The sequence below is a fragment of the Acinonyx jubatus genome, chromosome A1 (genome assembly GCF_027475565.1).
Source record: "Acinonyx jubatus isolate Ajub_Pintada_27869175 chromosome A1, VMU_Ajub_asm_v1.0, whole genome shotgun sequence".
Taxonomy (NCBI): domain Eukaryota; kingdom Metazoa; phylum Chordata; class Mammalia; order Carnivora; family Felidae; genus Acinonyx; species Acinonyx jubatus.
The window spans coordinates 170,847,027-170,867,175 of record NC_069380.1 but is presented as its reverse complement, the minus strand read 5'-3'; the positions used below and the strand labels follow the sequence as shown (position 1 = coordinate 170,867,175).

Here is a 20,149-nt window from a genome sequence, read left to right as displayed (position 1 = left end):
CGAAGCTGGCTGCAGGCTCTGAGCAAGCTTGTCAGCATAGATCGCGATGCGGGGCTTGAGCCCACAAACTGTGAAATCATGACCTGAGCAGAAGTTGGACACTCAACTGACTGAGCCACCCAGGTGCCCCTTGAAATATTTTTTAAATGTTTATTTTTGAGAGAGAGAGAGTGGGGGAGGGACAAAGAGAGAGGGAGACAGGATCCAAAGCAGGCTCTGCACTGACAGCAGAGAGCCTGATGTGGGGCTTGAACCCATGAACCGTGAAGTCACGACCTGTGCTGAAGTCGGAGGCTTAACCGACTGAGCCACCCAGAATCCCCGAAATGAATAGTTCTTTTTTTTTAAATTTTTTTAATGTTTATTTATTTTTGAGAGACAGAGACAGAACGAGCAGGGGAGGAACAGAGAGAGCGGGAGACACAGAATCCGAAGCAGGCTGCAGGCTCTGAGTTGTCAGCACAGAGCCTGACCCGGGGCTTGAACCCACGAACCGTGAGATCATAACCTGAGCTGAAGTTGCACGCTCAACCGACTGAGCCACCCAGGCACCCCTATGAATAGTTTTGATTAAAGGAGAAAGCTTAAGGGGCGCCTGGGTGGCTCAGTCATTAAGCATCTGACTTTGGCTCAGGTCATTACCTCATGGTTCTTGAGTTTGAGCCCTTCTTCAGGTGAGTGTGAGCCCTGCTTCTCCTTTTCTCTCATTTGCTCCCCCCTTCAAAAAAAAAAAAAAAAAAGAATGCTTAAGTATGCAAAATAGACCATGATTAACTACTATTTTTTTTGTTTTGAGAGAAATTTCCTGTGAGCGGGCAAGGGGGAAGAGAAAATCCTATTTTTTTTTAATGTTTATTTTGAGAGAGAGAGAGATTGGGAGAGAGAATCCCAAGCATGATCAGTGCTGTCAGCACAGAGCCCTGCTTGGGGATTGATTTCACGAACCTTTGGATCATGACCTGAGCCAAAACAGAATCAGAAGCTCAATGGACTGAGCCATTAGTTGCCCCAAGGGAGAGAGAAAATCTTAAGCAGGCCCAGCGCTGAGCGTGGAACCCAATGTGGGGCTTGATTTCAGGACCCTAAGATTATGACTTGAGCCAAAATCAAGGAGTCAGACCCTTAAACTAACTGAGCCACCCAGGCACCTCTACTATTTTATTTATTTATTTATTTATTTATTTATTTATTTATTTATTTATTTATTTTAAAGTTTATTTATTTTTAGAGAGGGAAAGAGAGAATATGAGCAGGAGAGAGAGAATCCCATGTAGGCTCTGCACTGTTAATTCAGAGACCGGCTGGGGCTTGAACCCACAAACTGTGAGATCATGATCTTAGCTAAAACCAAAGAGAGAATATGAGCAGGAGAGAGAGAATCCCATGTAGGCTCTGCACTGTTAATTCAGAGACCGACTGGGGCTTGAACCCACAAACTGTGAGATCATGATCTTAGCTAAAACCAAAAGTTGGATGCTTAACTGATTGAACCACCCAGCTGCCCCCACTTTTTACTTTTAAACTGAATTGAATTTTTGCATAGATATGTGGCTCAAAAATACAGTACAAAAAGGTAACCAGTGAAGTACCCTTGTTCGTTGTCTGCTCATTTAATACCTTCAATTCCTGTGGCACCTTTTTATGACAAAGGTAGCAGATTATGCACACATAATCTTTTTCATTTAATATATTGTAGAAATCTTTCCATTTATTCATTTTTAAGATCTTATTTTTAAGTAATCTCTATACCCAATGTGGGGCTCAGACTTAGAACCTGAAGCTCAAGAGTTGCATGCTCTATCAACTGAGCCAGCCAGGTGCCCTGAAATCTTTCCATTTTATAACATAGTTCTCATTCTTTTTTACATGTGGATTCTTTTCTATTGTATGAATATGGGCATTTTCAATTCATATATTCTTTTGCTAAAAGTGAACAACCATATGCATAATTCATACATACATACATACACATATTTCAGTGTATGTAAATACATCTGTAAAATCTCTACTCTCAAGAACTGGGCTTGTGGGTCAAAATTAAATATATATATAATTTCGAAAGATATTACTATGCTTCACCACTTAGAGTAAGTATATATGTTTACAATCCCAACCAGCAGTATATGAATGTGCCTGTTTCAGTGGGAATTCTTTATTTTTTATTATTTATTTATTTACTTATTTATTTACTTATTTATTTTGAGAGAGAGAGAGAGTGGGACAGGGAGGGCCAAAGGGAGAGGGAGAGAGAGAATCTTAAACAGGCTCCATGCCCAGCATGGAGCATGAGGTGGGGCTCAATCTCATGACTGAGATCATGACCTGAGCTGAAATCAAGAGGCAGACACTTAACTGAGAGAGCCACCCAGGCACCTCAAATTTTTATTTTTTAACTTATTTTTATTTTCTTAAATGTTTATTTATTTTGTGAGAGAGAGCACCAGCAGGGGAGGGACAGAGAGAGGGAAAGAGAGAATCCCAAGCAGGCTCCATGCTATAGGCATGGAACCTGACACAGGGCTCCATCTCATGAACAGTGAGATCATAACCTGAGTTGAAATCAAGAGTTGGATGCTTAACTGATTGAGCCACCCAGACACCCCTTTTATTTATTTATTCATCCACTTATTTGTTTGTTTATTTATTGTACACTTCACACCCAGCATGGAGTCCAACACAGGGCTTGAACTCGTGACCCTGAGATCAAGACCTGAGCTGAGATCAAGAGTCGGACGCTTAACCAGTTGACCACCCAGGTGCCCCTAGTTTTTAATTGTGGTAAAGTACACATAACATGAAATTTTCTACCCTAACCATTTATTTAAAAAGTTTATTTTGGGAGAGAGGGAGGGGAAGAGCGAGTTGGGGAGAGGTAGAGAGAGGGAGAGAGAATCCCAAGCAGGCTCTGCACTGGCAGCATGGAGTTGGACATGGGACTCAAACTCATGAACATTGAGATCATGACCTGAGCCCAAATCAAGAGTCAGATGCTTAACTGATGGAGCCACCCAGGCGCCCCAAAGCACAAGGTTTTTAATTCTGATCAAGTCCAGTTTAATTTTTTTTCTTTGTGCTTTTGGTGTCATATGTAAGAAAACATTGTCTAATACAAAATCAGGAAGATGGGGCATCTGGTTGGTTTCTGTCAGTAGAACATGCAACTCTTGATCCCGGGGTTGTAAGTTAAAGCCCCACATTGACTTTAGGGATTACTTAAAAATAAAATCTTAAAAAGATACATACTAAACAAACAAAATAAAATCTTAATCAGGAATATTTACTCCTATGATTTCTTCTAAAATTGTATTTTTGCTCTTAAATTTAGGTCTTTTATCCATTTAGAATGTTTTGTATATGGTGTGAGATAGGAGCCCAACTTCTTTTGCATGTGGGTATCTAGTTGTCCTAGCACCATTTGTTGAAAAGATTATTCTTTCCTTAGTAAATGATTTTGGCACCCTTGTAAATATGTCAGGATTTATTTGTGGACTCTGAATTATGTTCTTCTGATGATCTGTATGTCTATCCATAATTATGCCACTGCCACACATTTATGATTGATATAACTTTGTAGTAAGTTTGAAATCAGGAAGTGTATGTCCTCTAATTTTGTTTTTCATTTTCAAGGTGGTTTTGTTTATTCTGTCCCCTTGCATTTTCATATACAGTTTAGGATCAGCTTGTCACTTTCTGCAAAAAAGGGAACTGGAATTTTGATAGAGACTGTGTTGAATTTATAGATTGTTTTGAGGCTTTTCTTCATCTTAGCAATATTATCTCCAATCCCTAAACATGGAATATTGTTTCATTTATTTAGGTCTTTAATATTGTTTGGTGGTGGTTTATGGTTTTCCGCATACAAGTCTTGCACTCCTTTTTTTTTTAAACATTTTATTTTATTCTAATTTCTTAATGTTGTTTATTTTTGAGAGAGACAGAGTGTGAGCAGGGGAGGGGCAGAGAGAGAGAGTGACACACAGAATCTGAAGCAGGCTCTAGGCTCTGAGCTGTCATTACAGAGCCCAGTGTGGGACTTGAACTCACAAACCATGAGGTCATGACCTGAGCCAAAGTCGGATGCTTAACCCGCTGAGCCACCCAGGCGCCCCTCGCACTCCATTTAAACATTTAATTCTAAACTTTTTTGATGCTATTTTAAATGGAATTGTTTTGTTTTGTTTGTAAGTAGGCTCCATGCCCCAACACAGGGCTTGAACTCAGGACCCTGAGATTGAGAGTCGTGTATTCTACCAACTGAGCTAGCCCCTTAATTTTGTCTTGGGTGATTTGTTGTTAGTCTGTATATCTTCTTTGGGAAAGTGTGTATTCAGGTCCTTTTCTCCTTTTTAATCAGATTATTTTAATCAGACTATTTGTTTTAATCAGATTTTTTGTGTTGTGTAAGTTCTTTGTATATTTTGGACATTAACTTCTTATCAGATACATTATTTGCAAATATCTTCTCCCATTCAGTAGGTTGCCTTGTCATTTCATTGATGGTTTCCTTCACTGTACAAAATCTTTTTATTTTGGTGTAGTTCCATCCCCTCTTCATTTTTAATGTATGTATTATATTGATTTTTTTGTATATTGAACCAGTTTTGCATTCTTGGGATAAATTCCATTTTGTGTAGAGTTGTATATTTTTTGTAGGTTGCTGTATTTGGGTTGCTGGTATTTTCTTGAAGATTTTTACATTTTCAGGCATTAGGGATACTAGCGTATAGGTGTATAGTTCTCTTGGAATGTCCCTGTCTGGTTTTGATATTAGGGTAATAATTGTCCTGACAGAATGAATTTTACTTAATTTTTTATGTGGTTATTTTTATAGTAGGAGTTACTTTCTAAGGTTTTTTTTTTTTTTTTTTTTTTTTAGAGATGGGGAGGGGCATTGAGAGGGAGAGGGGAATCGAGGATCCAAAGCAGGTTCCATCCCGGCATCAGCAAGTCCGAAATGGGGCTGGAACCCATAAGCCGTGAGATATGACCCAAGCTGAAGTCGGACACTTAACCGACTGAGCCACCCAGGCACCCCAAAGTCACTTTTAAAACTTAGAAGTTAGGAGCACCTGGGTGGCTCAGTCAGTTGCGTGTGCGACTTCCACTGGGGTTGTGATCTCATGGTTTGTGGGTTCAAGCCCTGCATCTGGCTCTCTGCTGTCCGCAGGAGGCTTGCTTTGGATCCTTGGTTCCTTTCTTTTTGCACTGCATGCTTTCTTTCTCTCAAAAATAAATAAACATTTAAAAAAAATAAAAAAATATAAGTGACACTAGGAAGTATATTTTATTGTACTATTGCATTTTGATAATTACTAAACAATAACTGAGACAGTGCATTCATTTGCCAGTTATTTATTTATTTTTTTTATGTGCAAGCCATTTGTAAGATGGGAATATGGTAGAAGTTGGGGCAGGGGAATGTGTGCTAGGCTGAGAAGAATATGATTTAGGATTCCAAAGATTGAAATAGTTGCTGCTTTAGGAGAATAAAGAGTTGAATATGTTGTGATTAGTTAGGGAGGGTGGGGCAGGAAAGGATGTTGTTCAAGGTGGGTAGTCAAGGTCTAGGCCTTTACCTGAGTTCTCCCTTTTTTTGTTTAAATGATTGGATTATATTCCTCCCCTTGTATTTAGTCGTTTCTTATTTTTGGTTGCTACTCTTTAGGAAAAAACATAGATTAAATCCCATTTAAAAAAATCGTAAGAGTTTTTCTATGCTGTTAAGGATTTTTTAAAATTGACCAAACTGGAAATCATTATAGCATGTATGTTATGTATTTATTTTTAAATATAGTTTGTAACTTTTTAAGTAAGCTCTGCACCCAGCATGAAGCTCAAACTTACAACCCTAAGATCAAGAGTCACATGCTCTACTGACTGAGTCAGCTAGGCTCCCCTGTAGTTTTTCTTTTTTTTTTAAGTATTTATAAACATTGTATTTAATTAGCCTTATTATGTTTTTACTTTTCTATATGAAATGTGAAGTAATTTAATTAACTTCTCCCTTAGTTGATAAAAAATGACAAAGTTATAAAGATGAATATGTTGTATAGAAAGGCAATTTGGCATTGTAGAAAGAACATGGGCTTTGGAATTGGACAGATCTCCATTTGAGACCACACTTGACTCCTATGTTTAGTATCTTAATGCATAAAATATTTGGAAAATTAAGTCTTAGCACAGTGCATGGCATATGGTGGATATTGGCTCCTATTGTTAATTATAATATTTAACATATATTGAATTCCATATGCTAGGCAGCCAGGCTCTCTACTAAGCACTTAAGTATTATCTCATTTTATAATCCTCAGAGCAACCCCATGAGTTGCTAGGCACAGTCATTATTTCAGGTTTACACATTAGGAAATACAAGGTTAGACAGATTGAGAGGTTTCCCAAGTGATGGTGCTAGTATTCTAGTCAGGGCCATCTGGTTTCAGAGCATTTTTCTCTCTGCTATGCTGCCTCTTCTGGTTACAAAGGACTAAGGGCACTGTTCATTACTAATGTATTTTTAGTGGACTCTTGTCTTATAAATGGAAGATTAAATTGGAGGTAGACATTTGATTAGTTTCTTTCATGTCTGCATGTCAAGTTGGCTTAAAAACATTGGAGAGACAAATGTTACCTGCAAATCTGTACTGTATTTTAAAGCTACATGTTAACGTCTACCTAGTATGAGAATTTGTTTGATTTGAGTTATATCTATTTACTAATAAATAACCACAATGTCAGTGTAACTATGAAGTAATGAAATGTTCTTTAAGTTTATCATACCATATACAAAATGTTCCATTTAAAAAATAGTTACCTTAGGAAACTAGACACTTAGTTTTTTTGTTTTGTTTTATTTTTTTAAATGAAAAGACTTTTTTTAAGTTTATTTATTTTGATACAGAAAGGGACAGTGTGAGTGGGGGAGGGGCAAAAGAGAGAGGGAGAGAATCCCAAGCAGGCTTTACACTGTCAGTGTGGACCCTGACCTGGGGCTCGAACTCAGGAAACCGTGAGATCATAACCTCAGCCAAAACCAAGAGATGGATGCTTAACTGACTAAGCAATCCAAGTGCCCCTAAATACTTAGTTTTTAAGAAAATGAGATCAGGGACACCTGGGTAGTTCAGTTAAGCATCCAACTCTTGATCTCAGCTCAGGTCTTGATCTCAGGGTTGTGAGTTCAAGCCACACCTTGGGCTCAATGCTGGGCCTGAAGCCTACTTAAAAAAAAATGAGGTGCAATTTAAATTTTTTTTTTTCAACGTTTATTTATTTTTGGGACAGAGAGAGAGCATGAACGGGGGAGGGGCAGAGAGAGAGGGAGACACAGAATCAGAAACAGGCTCCAGGCTCTGAGCCATCAGCCCAGAGCCCGACGCGGGGCTCGAACCCACGGACCGCGAGATCCTGACCTGGCTGAAGTCAGACGCTCAACCGACTGCGCCACCCAGGCGCCCCAAGGTGCAATTTAAATAGCTTATAAAATTTACCATTTTAGCGATTTAATTTATGTATTTATTTATTTATGAGAGAGAGAGGGCGTGCTTGTGCAGGAGCAGGATAGGGAGAGGGGCAGAGAGAGAGGGAGACATAGGATCCAAAGTGGGCTCTCTGCTGACCGCAAAGAGCCTGACACAGGCCTCACAAACCGCAAGATCATGACCTAAGCTGAAGTTAGATGCTTAACCGACTGAGCCACTCAGGTGCCCCACCATTTTAATGATTTTAAAGTATACAGTTCATTGGCATTTCTTTTATTTACAGTGTTGTGCAACCACTACCAGTATTTAATTGCAGAACATTTTTATCACCCAAAAAGAAACTCCTGATTCTTTAACCAGTTGCTCCCCATTTTCCCTTTTTCCTTTTTATTTTTTTTAAGATTTTGTTTTTTAAATTTTTTATTCTTTAAGTTAAAAAAAATTTTTTTTGGAAAGAGAGAGAGAGCCAGCAGGCCAGCAGGGGAGATGCAGAGAGAGGGAGGGAGGAAGAAAATCTGAAGCAGACTCCATGCATCACCACAGAGCCCGACTTGGGGCTCAAACTCAAAAATTGTGAGATCATGACCTGAGCTGAAAGCAAGAGTTTGATATTTAATAAACTGAGCCACCCACCTGTCTATAAAGATTTTATTTTTAAGTTATCTCTACACCTAACGTGGGTCTTGAACTCAGAACCCTGATATTTAAGAGGCACATGCTCCACGAGGTGCCCCTTCCTTTTCCCTAACCCATGGAAACGACTGTTCTTCTTTTGTCTTAATGGGTATGCCATGGGAAATGTCCACTAGACATTTCATAAAAGTGGAATTAAAGTATGTGGCTTTCTGTGTTTGACTTCTTTTACGTAGTATCGTGTTTTCAAGTTTCATTCACATTATAGTGGGTATCAGTACTTTTATTTCTCTTTGTGGCCGAATGATATTTCATGATGTGGATTTACCACATTTTTTTAGTCATCAATTCATCGATATTGGTTTGTTCCCATTTTTTTTTTTTAATTTTTTTTTTTTCAACGTTTATTTATTTTTGGGACAGAGAGAGAGCATGAACGGGGGAGGGGCAGAGAGAGAGGGAGACACAGAATCGGAAACAGGCTCCAGGCTCCAGGCTCTGAGCCATCAGCCCAGAGCCTGACGCGGGACTCAAACTCACGGACCACGAGATCGTGACCTGGCTGAAATCGGACGCTTAACCGACTGCGCCACCCAGGCGCCCCTGTTCCCATTTTTTGTATTTTACTTATCTATTTTGTTGGTCACATATCTTTTTTAAAAATTTTAATTCCAGTATAGTTAACATAACAATGTTATGTTAGTTTCAGGTGTACAATACAGTTCAGCAATTTCATTCCTCACCCAGTGTGTATCACAAGTGCACTCCTTAATCTCCATAACTTGTTTTACCTCTCCTCCCACTGACCTCCCTTCTGGTGACTATTAGTTCTCTATCTTAAGATAGAGTCGATTTCTTGGTTGTCTCTTTTCTCTCTTCCTTTGCTTATTTGTTTAGTTTCTTAAATTCCACATATGAGTGAAATCATATGAAATTTGTCTTTTTCTGACTGACTTATTTCTCTTAGCATTATACTCTCGAGCTCCATCCATGGCATTACAGATGGCAAGATTTCTTTCTTTTTTATGGATGAATAATACTCCATTGTATACATATATCACATCTTTATCCATTCATGTATCAGTGGGCACTTGGGTTGCTTCCATTTTTTGGCTATTGTAAATAGTGGTGTTATAAACATCAGGGTGCAGATATCCCTTTAAATTAGTGTTTTTGTATTTTTTTGGTAGACACCCAATAGTGTGGTTGCTTGATTGTAGGGTGGTTCTACTTACAACTTTTTGAGGAACCTCCATACTGTTTTCCATAATTCCTGTACCAGTTTGCATTGCTACTACCAGTGCAAAAGTGTTCCTTTTTCTCCACATCCTCTCCAACACTTGTTGTTCCTTTTGTTTCTATTTTTTGGCTATGATGAATGAAGTTGCTGTGAATAGTTGTATACAAGTTTTATTTGAATACCTATTTTTGAATCTCTTGTGTAAATACCCCAGGGTGGAATTGCTGTGCTATATGGTAATTTTAACCTTTTTCCCCTTTAATTTTTTTTTTGTTACACAAAAGTGTACATATTTAATCTATACTTCTTGATAAACTTAAAGATCAGTATACATCTGTAGAATTAGCACCATACATAATGTCATACATTGAACCATGGGCTTAAAAGTTTCTTCCCTCTTTTTTTTTAAGCACCTAGGCGGTTAGTTTGTGGATGTGCCCTAAATGTTTATTTCTTGTTTTTTATTTTTTAAAATTTTATTTTAGAGAGCTAGAGCGTGAGCAGGGGAGAGGGGCAGAGGGAGATAGATAGAGAATCTTAAGGAGGCTCCACTCTCAGGTCAGGGCCTGATGCAGGCCTCCATCTCATGACTGTGAGATCATGATCTGAGCCAAAATCAAAAGTTGGTTGCTTAACCAACTAAGCCACCCAGGCACCTCCCTTTTTCTTCTTTTGCTAACATTAAACATAAGACCTATCCCCTTAACATATTTTTCAAGTATATAATATGGTATTGTTAACTGTATGCACTATGCTGTGCAGTAGATCTCTAGAATTTATCTTGTATGTGTGAAACTATGTACGCTTTAACACCTCCCTGATATCCTCTTCCCCCCTCAACTACCATTCTACTTCTGTGAATTTGACTAGTTATGTTTGTGATAATAAGTGGGATCGTGTAGAATTTGTTTTTCTGTGTCTGACTTATTTCCTTTAGCATAATGTCTTCTGTGTTGATTTATGTTGTAGTAAGTGGCTGGATTTGTTCCATGAGTTGTTGCCCCATGTTGGGTGTACAGCTTGCTTTAAAAAAAAAAAAGTTGGGGTGCCTGGTTGGCTCAGGTGGTTAAGTGTCCGACTTTGGCTCAGGTCATGATCTCATGGCTTGTGAGTTCAAGCCCCGCATTGGGCTCTGTGCTAACAACTTGGAGCCTGGAGTCTGCTTTGGATTCTGTCTCCGTTTTTCTGCTCCTTTCCTGCTTGCTTTCTCTCTCAGATATAAAATAAAACATAAAAAAAATTTTTTTTAAAGGTTGAATAACTCTCCATTGTATGCATATATACCACATTTTCTTTAACTATTCATGTATTGATGGATATTTAGGTTGTTTCCAGGTCTTTGCTATTGTAAATAATGCTGTGGTGAACATGGGAATGTATATATCTCTTTGAGATACTGATTTCAATTTTTTTTTTTTTTTTGGTGGTTATTTATTTTTGAGAAACAGTGTGCTTGCGTGAGTAGGGGATGTGTAGAGAGAGAGGGAGACAGGATCTGAAGCAGGCTCTGTGCTGACAGCATACAGCCCAATCTGGGGCTCCAACTCACAAACCGGGAGATCATGATCTGAGCCAAAGTCGGGTGACTTAACCCACTGAGCCACCCAGGTGCCCTGGTAGTTCTAGTTTTATTTTATTTTTTTGTAGTTTTAATTTTTTGAGAAACCTCCATACTGATTTTCATAGTACCAATTTCCATTCCCACCAACAGTGTACAAGGGTTCCCTTTCCTCCACATTCTCAACAACAGTTACCTGGTTTGTTTTTTTTTGTTTTTTTTTTGAGAATAGCCATCTTAATAGGTGTAAGGTGACACTACATTGTGGTTTTGATTTGCATTTCCCTGATAATTACTTATATTGAGCGGCTTTTCTATGCCTGTTAAACCATTGTATTTTATGTCTTCTTTGAGAAACGTCTATTCAGATCTTTTGCCCATTTTTACTTATTTATTGTTTATTTATTGTTTTTTAAGCAAGCTCTATGCCCAATGTTAGGCTTGAACTCAGGACCCCAAAATCGAGTCACATGCTCTACTGACTGAGCCAGCCAGGTGCCCCTTTTTTGCCCGTTTTTAAATTGGATAGTTTTGCTGTTGGGTTATAAGAGTTCCTTCTACAAATTGGATATTTCCTTTTTACCAGATATATGATTTGCAGATATTTTCTCTCATTCTGTATGTTGTCTTTTCACCTTGCTGATCATTTCCCTTGGTGTGCAGAAGCCTGCATATCTATCGTTTTGTTTCCCATGCTTTTGGTGTCATCCAGGAAAATCATTGCCAAGGCCAGTGTCAATAAACTTTTCCTCTATATTTTCTTTTAGAACTTTAAGGTCTTAAGTTTAAGGCTTACTTAATTTAGAGTAGATTTTTGTATATGGTGTAAGTTAAAGGTTCTATTTCATTCTTTTGTAAGTGGATATTCACTTTTCCCATACATTTGTTGAAGAGCCTGTCCTTTCCCCATTGTATATTCTTGCCCTTGTTGTTGAAGATAGTTTACTATAAATGTGTGGGTTTATTTTTGGCCTCTCTTTTCTGTTCTTTTGGTCAATATGTCTGTTTTTATGTTTGTTTTGTTTACTGTAGCCTTGTAATGTATTTTGAAATCAGAAAGTGTGAGACTTCTTGCTTTGTTCTTCTTGCTCCTCATTATTGCTTTGAGTATTCAGGAGTCTCTTATGGTTCCATATAAATTTTAGGGCTTTTTTTTCTATTTCAGTAAAAAATGCCTTTGTAATTTTGATAAGGATCGAGTTGAATCTATAGATGGCTTTCAGTAGTATGTACTTTTTTGGGTAAGATTTTACTTTTAAGTAATCTCTATGCCCGGTGTGTGGCTAAAACCCACAACCCTGAGATCAAGAGTTCCATGCTCTACTGGCTGAGCCAGCCAGGTGCCCCTCAGTAGTATATACATTTTGACAATATTAAATCTTCCAGTTCATGAACACAAAGGTCCTTTTTTCCCCCATCTTTCTTTATTTTGAGAGACAGAGAGCATGTGTGCACACAAACGAGGTTGGGACAGAGAGAGAGGGAGAGAGAATCCCAAGCAGGCCCCATTCTGTCAGTGCAGAGCCCGACTCAGGGCTCCATCTCAGTAACTGTGAGATCATGACCTGAGCTGAAATCCAGAGTGAGACGCTTAACCGAATGAGCTACCCAGGCTACCCCACTGCACTATTTTACATTCCTGCCATCAGCATATGAAGATTCTAATTTCTCTACGTCCTGGCCAATACTTACTAGTTTTTTGTTTTTTGTTTTTTAATTATATCCATCTTAATGAATGTGAAGTGGTATCTCATCATTTTATTTGCGTTGCCTTAATGACTAATGAGCATCTTTTCCTGTGCTAATTGGCTATTCATCTTTTTTGGAGAAATGTCTATTTGAGTCCTTCACTTATTTAAAAAAAAGAGTGTAAAATATACACACATAAAATTTATATTTTAAAGATTTTTAGGTGTGTATTTCAGTGGCATTAAGTACATTTACATTGTTGTGTAGCCATCATCACCGTACATTTTCAGACTTTTTTCTATATCGTTTCCTTTATCTTTTTCTGTTGTTGAGTTGTAGAAGTCATGTATATATTCTAGATATGAGACCTTTATTAGATACGTGGTTTGTAAATGTTTTTTCCTATTGGGTGGATATCCTAGCACTCTTGATAGTGCTCTCCACAAAAAACTTAAGTTTGATGAAGTCCAATTTACCTGTATATTCTTTTGTTGATTGTTCTTTTGGTTTTCTTTTTATGAATCTGTTGCCAAATCCTAGGCTATGAAGACTTATTGCTGTGTATTTTCAAAGAATTTTATAGTTTTAGCTCTTAACATTTAGATTTTTGATGAGTTTGAGTTAATTTTAGTATGTGGGGGCAGATAAAACTTTATGTTTCAAATTTTTAATAGCTTTATTGTGGTATAATTCATACACCATTCAATATACCCATTTAAAGTATGTAATTTTAGGTGTTTGGCTGGTTCAGTCAGTGGAGCATGAGTGTTTTGATAACATGGTGTTATAAGCTCAAGCCCCATATTGGGTGTAGAGATTACTTAAAGATAAAATCTTTTTTTTTTTAAGTTTATTTATTTTGAGAGAGAGAGAGTGAGCTAGCTTGAGTGGGGGAGGAGCAGAGAGAGAGGGAGAGGGAATCCCAAGCAGGCTCTGCACTATCAGCACAGAGCCAGATGCAAGGCTTGAACTCACAAATGTGAGATAATGACCTGAGCCCAAATCCAGAGTTGGATGTTTAACTGCCCTGAGCCACCTAAGTGCCCCAAGATAAAATCTTAAAAAGAAAAAAAAAATATATAATTCAGTGATTTTTAATACATTCATTGAGTTGCACATCGATTACCATAATCAAACTTTAAAAATTTTCATTATGTCATTAGCAGTCACACCCCTCAGCCCTAAACAACCACCAGTCTGTTCTTTTTCTATGGATTTTCCCATTTTGAATATTTCATATAAATTGAGTCATATAATATGTGGTCTTTGTGACTGAGTTCTTTTTTTTTTTTTAATTTTAACGTTTATTTACTTTTGAGACAGAGACAGAGCATGAACGGGGGAGGGTCAGAGAGAGGGAGACACAGAATTTGAAACAGGCTCCAGGCTCTGAGCTGTCAGCACAGAGCCCGACGTGGGGCTCGAACTCACAGACCGTGAGATCATGACCTGAGCCAAAGTCGGCCGCCCAACCGACTGAGCCACCCAGGTGCCCCTGTGACTGAGTTCTTTAACTTAGCATAATGTTTTAAAGGTTCATTCATATTGTAGCATGTATCAGTACTTTGTTCCTTTTTGTAATTAATATTCCAGCGCATGAATATACCACATTTTGTTTATCTGTTCATCAGTTGATGGATCTTTGGTTTGTTTTCACATTTTGGCTATTATGAATACTGCTAGGAAGATTTGTGTACAAGTTTTCATGTGGGTTCATGTTTTCATCTTTCTTGGGTATATACCTAACGAATCCACATTTACTGTTATTTGAAATTTTAAAATTAAGTATCATAATTAAAATGAACTATTTCTGAATTATTACACCTGTTGTCTTGTACAACTCCAATATTCTCCTCCCCCTTTTTAAAGAACTGTGGTAGAATGCACAAAATGTAATATGTCATTTGATATTTGTACATTCATAGTATTGTACAGCTATTGCCTCTATCTAGTTCCAAAGAATTTTTTACCACCTCAAATGAAAATCCCATACCCATTAAGCAGTCATTCCACATTCACTTGACATTTATCAGTCTGCTTTCCGTCTCTCTGTATTTGCCTATTGTGGATATTTCATGTAAATGAAATCATAAAATACATGTCTTTTTACATGCCTGTAATACTTCCATGCCTGTAATAATGTTTTTTGCTTAACATAATGTTTTCAAAGTTCATCCGTGAAGAATGGATCAAAATTACTATTTTTATGGCTGAATAGTCTATTGTTATTTAGTTACCACAATTTTTTGTCCATGCATCAATGGACATTTGTATATTTTTTTCACTTTTTGGCTATTATCAGTAATACTGCTGTAAACACATGTGTTTAAGTCTCTTTATGGATACATATTTTCATTTCTGTTCTGTCTATACCTAGGAGTGGAGTTTTCTAACAGTTTTATAGTTTTAGTTCTTGTATTTAGGCCATTGATCTAATTTGAGTTAATATTTGTGTATGGAATGAGGAAGGAGTCCCACTTCAATCTTTTGCATATGTGATTCACATATCTCAGTACCATTCTTGCAGAGACTATTCCTTCTCCCTTGAATGGTGTTGGTGCCATTGTCAAATATCTGTTGAACATATTGGTGAGGGCATATATCTGGACTCTCAATTTTATCCATTGATCTGTTTCTCTTACGCAGTATCACACTGTTTTGATTACTGTAGCTTTCTGTTAAGTTTTGAATTCAGGATGTATGAGTCCTGTTTTTTTTTTCAATATTGTTTTGTCTTTTCTGTCTGCTTGCAGTTCCATATGAATTTGAGATTCAGCTTTTCCATTTCTCCAAAGAGGGTTTTGGAATTTTCATAGAGTGTGCATTGAATATGTACATCATTTTGGGGAGTATTTAAGTTATTTCCACCTTTTTGAATATTGTGAATAGTGCTGCTACAAACATGGGTGTACAAATACCTGTGAGTGCCTGCTTTTACTTATTTTCAGTATATAGGAGTGGAATTGCTGGATCGTATGGTGATTTTTTGTTTACATTTTTGAGGTATTGTTTCCAATTTTTATTATATATTTGCTTGGTTACCCAGTAGTTCAGTAGTTTACCCTGTTTTGATAGTTGCTTGTGATAGTTTTTTCTCTGTTTATGTTCTATTTTTTGTGGTGAGACCCTTGAAATTGTCTATTTACTTGTTTCTTCTGATGTTGCTCTAGACACGTAGCTGTGGCAACCTCTGCTTAAAATTTTGGAACTTATTGGGGCACCTGGGTAGCTCAGTCGGTTGAGCGTCTGACTTCAGCTCAGGTCACGATCTCGCAGACCGTGAGTTTGAGCCCCGCATCGGGCTTTGGGCTGATGGCTCAGAGTCTGGAGCCTGCTTCCGGTTCTGTGTCTCCCTCTCTGTCTGCCCTTCCCCTGTTCATGCTCTGTCTCTCTGTCTCAAAAATAAACATAAAAAAATAAATAAAAAAAAAAATTTTGGAACTTATTTTCTGCAACTGTTTTCAGAAGTTGCTGCTTTATCTGGTGAAGAAGTTAGATAACAGTTTAGGTTCTAAATGTGACTTGAAATTAACATGAATGATATTTATCATGTGATCTGTAGAGTTCACTTCTTAGTGGTAGTGTTTGGCAAACCACCTGTGTTTGTAACAGTTCATGAACCAAGAATAGCTTTTAGAGGTGCCTGGGTGGCTCAGTCGGTTAAAAGTTTGAGTCTTGATTTCGACTTAGGTCATGACCTTATGGTTCATGAGATCAAGCCCTTAGTCAGGCTCTGTGCTGACAGCTCAGAGCCTGCTTGGGATTCTCTCTGTCTCTCTGTCTCTCTACCTCTCTCTCTGCCCCTTCCCCCTGTGTGCTTTCTCTCTTTCAAAATAAATAAACTTAAAAAAAAAAAAAAAAGAATAGCTTATACATTTTTGAAAGGGTAGGAGGAAAAAATATTTTGTAACATGTTAAAATATCAGATTTCAGTAACAATATATACAAAGTTCTGTTGGAACATGGCTTTTTTAAGTGTTGTTTATGGCTATTTTTGTGCTATGATGAGAGTTGAGTAGTTGGGAAAAAGACTGTATGTCTTACAGAGTAAAATATTTACTATCCAGCCCTTAACAGAAAAAATTTATCAACCTCTTGTGTATGTCATCCCGGAGTTATTAAATGGCTTTGTAAGGACAATACCTGCTTGTCAAGTTCTGGTGTGTATATCAAAATATTATTTGCTCTTAAGCACATCTAATATTTTAAGTTTTAATGAATGGAGATGGTAATTTGGTAGTTAAATTAACTACGATGACAACTTTTCTAGTTAATGGGGAGGATGTTTATAGGTAGTCTGATACTCTCATGTCATTTTGGTCAGCGTTTCTTCTTGATTTTCAGCAAGGAGGGTAAAAAGTCCTTTGGAGTTTCCATAATACTGTTACAGCATGTTTTATAATACATTTTGATTATTATTCCTGTATCCTCCACTAAACTTAGAACTTCAAGTTTGGGATTTGTGTTTGTTAAACTATCTTTATTTTGTATCCTTGAGGCCTGGCACAGTCTCTGGTAAGCAGGTAAATAGTGATCGCTTCAGGAGGAATGAATATAAGTATTCTGTAAATATAATTTGCAAATATACAAATTATATAAATTATATTCTATTGTACAATTATATAATTATAGTGAGTATTCTATAAATATCTAAGTCATTTCTCATCTTGGCCCTCCTGCAGAGAGGAAAGCTAGGTTCGTGTTTCAGAGATGTAAAAAGAAAATAACTAGGGACCTGTGAGAGACTGAATCAGTTGGAGAAAATTATTATACAGTCAGGGCACCATTGCCCAAAATAGTTATCTTCCTTTTAGCTCATCAGAGTATAGTTTGTATATATTTATTTTATAGATTTTGTTTGGGTTGTATTATCACAAATGTGATCACAAAAGATATTAGGGTTAATTTCCTGTAATTTCTGTGGTGAGTAGAAAGATAATTTGAATACATACATGAGTTACATAAAGTAATTGCATTTTGAAAATTGCATTTAGAGATTTTTTTTTCTTGGGCAAATGTTAAAGCTTTTGACTACAATAGTGATGTATCATTTAAACCTCATGGAAAAAGGATACTTTGTGTGTCGTTTAAACATGCAGGGTAAAGTTTTAAAGAATTAATCTTTTTTTTAAAAATTTTTTTTTAATGTTTATTTTTGAGACAGAGACAGAGCATGTCAGCACAGAGCCTGACACGGGGCTCGAACTCACAGACCGCGAGATCATGACCTGAGCCGAAGTTGGCCGCTTAACTGACTGAGCCACCCAGGCGCCCCAAGAATTAATCTTTAGAATGGCAAGGGATACATCCTGTCTGCATTTTATAGCAAGGTTTATTGGTGAATGGAACATTGAAATGAGAAAATTCTACCTTTCTTCATTTCAGTGACTTCACAGTGTTTTGAATTGAGGAGGAAATTGAAGAAATAATTTAGTATTAGATTATTCTATCAGTTTTTATGATTGTATATCCAGTATAATGATGTCTGCATTTAACTGGAAAAAATATATATATATATATATATTTTAAGTTTTATTTATTTAAGTAATCTCTACACTCAATGTGGACTCGAACTCATGACCCCAAGATCAAGAATTATGCACTGTTCTAACTGAGCCAGCCAGGCGCCCCTAACCAAAAAATTTTAAATTGGCTTTTGTCATTACTTTTCCTGATTAGCACAGTAAAAATCAGGGAGTACTTGTGGCACCTGGGTGGCTGAGTCAGTTAAGCAGCAGACTCTTGATTTTTGCTTAGGTCCTAATTTCAGTTTGTGAGTTTGAGCCCTGAGTTGGGTTCTCTGCTCACTGTGTGGAGCCTGCTTCAGATCCTCTGCCTCCCTCTTTCTGGCCCTTTCCCAGTTGTGAGCACGTGTATCCCCCATTCCCCCCCCCCCGAAATAAATGTTCAAAAAATTTTTTTTAGTGTTTTTAAATTTATTTTTCAGAGAGAGAGAGCATGAACAGGGGAGGGACAGCGAGAGAGGGAGACAGAATCGAAATCAAGTTCCAGGCTCTGAGCTGTCAGCACAGAGCCTGATGTGGGGCTTGAACCCACGAACCATGAGATCATGACTTGAGCCAAAGTTGGACTGGACGCCTGACTGAGCCACCCAGGCACCCTGCCCCCCGTCCCCCTCAATTTTTTTTTAAATCTGGAAATATTAAAAAAAAATTTTTTTTAACGTTTATTTATTTTTGAGACAGAGAGAGACATTGCATGAACGGGGGAGGGTCACAGAGAGAGGGAGACACAGAATCTGAAACAGGCTCCAGGCTCTGAGCGGTCAGCACAGAGCCCGATGCGGGGCTCGAACTCATGGACTGTAAGATCATAACCTGAGCCGAAGTCGGATGCTTAACGGACTGAACCACCCAGGCGCCCCTGGAAGTACTCATTTTTGTAAAGTATAAATCATGTTGGAAGAAGTTAGGACCATTAAAAAATTTGTTTTTTGTATTTTGCCAAAAAGCCTTTGGTGGTGATCTGAGGATTCTTTTAACTCCAGAACTTAGTCCAGAGCCCAGCTAGATACCCAGACTTTGGGATCAGTTAGGGTTGAACTTGGCAATTAATGATATCCTAGTGGAAACTCTCTGGGGTCTCTCAATAGTATATGCAGGTAATACCTACCTACCACGGTTTTTTATTCTGTTTTCTTTCTTTCTTTCTTTCTTTCTTTCTTTCTTTCTTTCTTTCTTTCTTTCTTTCTTTCTTTCTTTCTCTCTCTCTCTCTCTCTCTCTCTCTCTTTCTTTCTCTCTTTCTCTCTTTCTCTCTTTCTTTCTCTCTTTCTTTCTCTCTTTCTTTCTCTCTTTCTTTCTCTCTTTCTTTCTCTCTTTCTCTCTTTCTTTCTCTCTCTCTCTCTCTCTCTCTCTTTCTTTCTTTCTTTCTTTCAACACTTATTTTTGAGAGACAGAGAGACACAGAGTGTGAGCAGAGGAGGGGCAGAGAGAAGGAGACAAAGAATCGAAGCAGACTCCAGGCTCTGAGCAAGCTGTCAGCACAGAGCCCAATGTGGGGCTTGAACCCATGAACCATGAGATCAGGACCTGAGCCGGAGTCAGATGCTCAACTGACTGAGCCACCCAGGCGCCCCGATTCTGTTTCATTATATATGGGAAAGGCTTGGCACATAGTAGAATGTTCTCTCACATGTTATTTTCCTCTCTGCCTGAGATTCATCTTGGTCTCAGTTTTTAAAGTTTCACGATTTTTCTTTCTCTTTTCTTTTCTTCTTTTTTTAAATGTTTATTTGGGGTGGGGGAAGAATGAAGAACAGAGGGAGAAAGAGGATCTGAAGCAGGCTCTGTGTTAACTCAGGAACTGTGAGATATGACCTGAGCCAAAGTATGATTAACCTACTGAGCCACCCAGGCACCCCAAGACTTTTCTTTTAAAATTCAAATACTGGACCCCAACCATTGGGTTTTTCAAATTATACGTGTCACTAATCGGTTCAACATACTTATTGACTCAGTAAGTTTGCTAAGTTGGCTCTTTGATCTTTTGTTAAGTTGGTATTTGATCCTACTTGTTCACCAGAAACTTAA

At 37.8% G+C, this 20,149-nt stretch overlaps 1 protein-coding gene and 1 long non-coding RNA gene across 9 annotated transcripts in view; both read left to right on the top strand.

Annotated features, from left to right (window-relative positions):
- The window catches only part of NSD1 (nuclear receptor binding SET domain protein 1), a 146,059-nt gene that overhangs the window by 17,757 nt on the left and 108,153 nt on the right, over positions 1 to 20,149 (top strand). The gene's annotated exons all lie outside the window — the stretch shown is intronic.
- LOC128316378 (uncharacterized) lies at positions 1,356 to 5,221 on the top strand. Its single transcript, XR_008300203.1, has 2 exons — positions 1,356 to 4,998; positions 5,083 to 5,221. It is a non-coding gene; the product is annotated as an uncharacterized LOC128316378 (long non-coding RNA).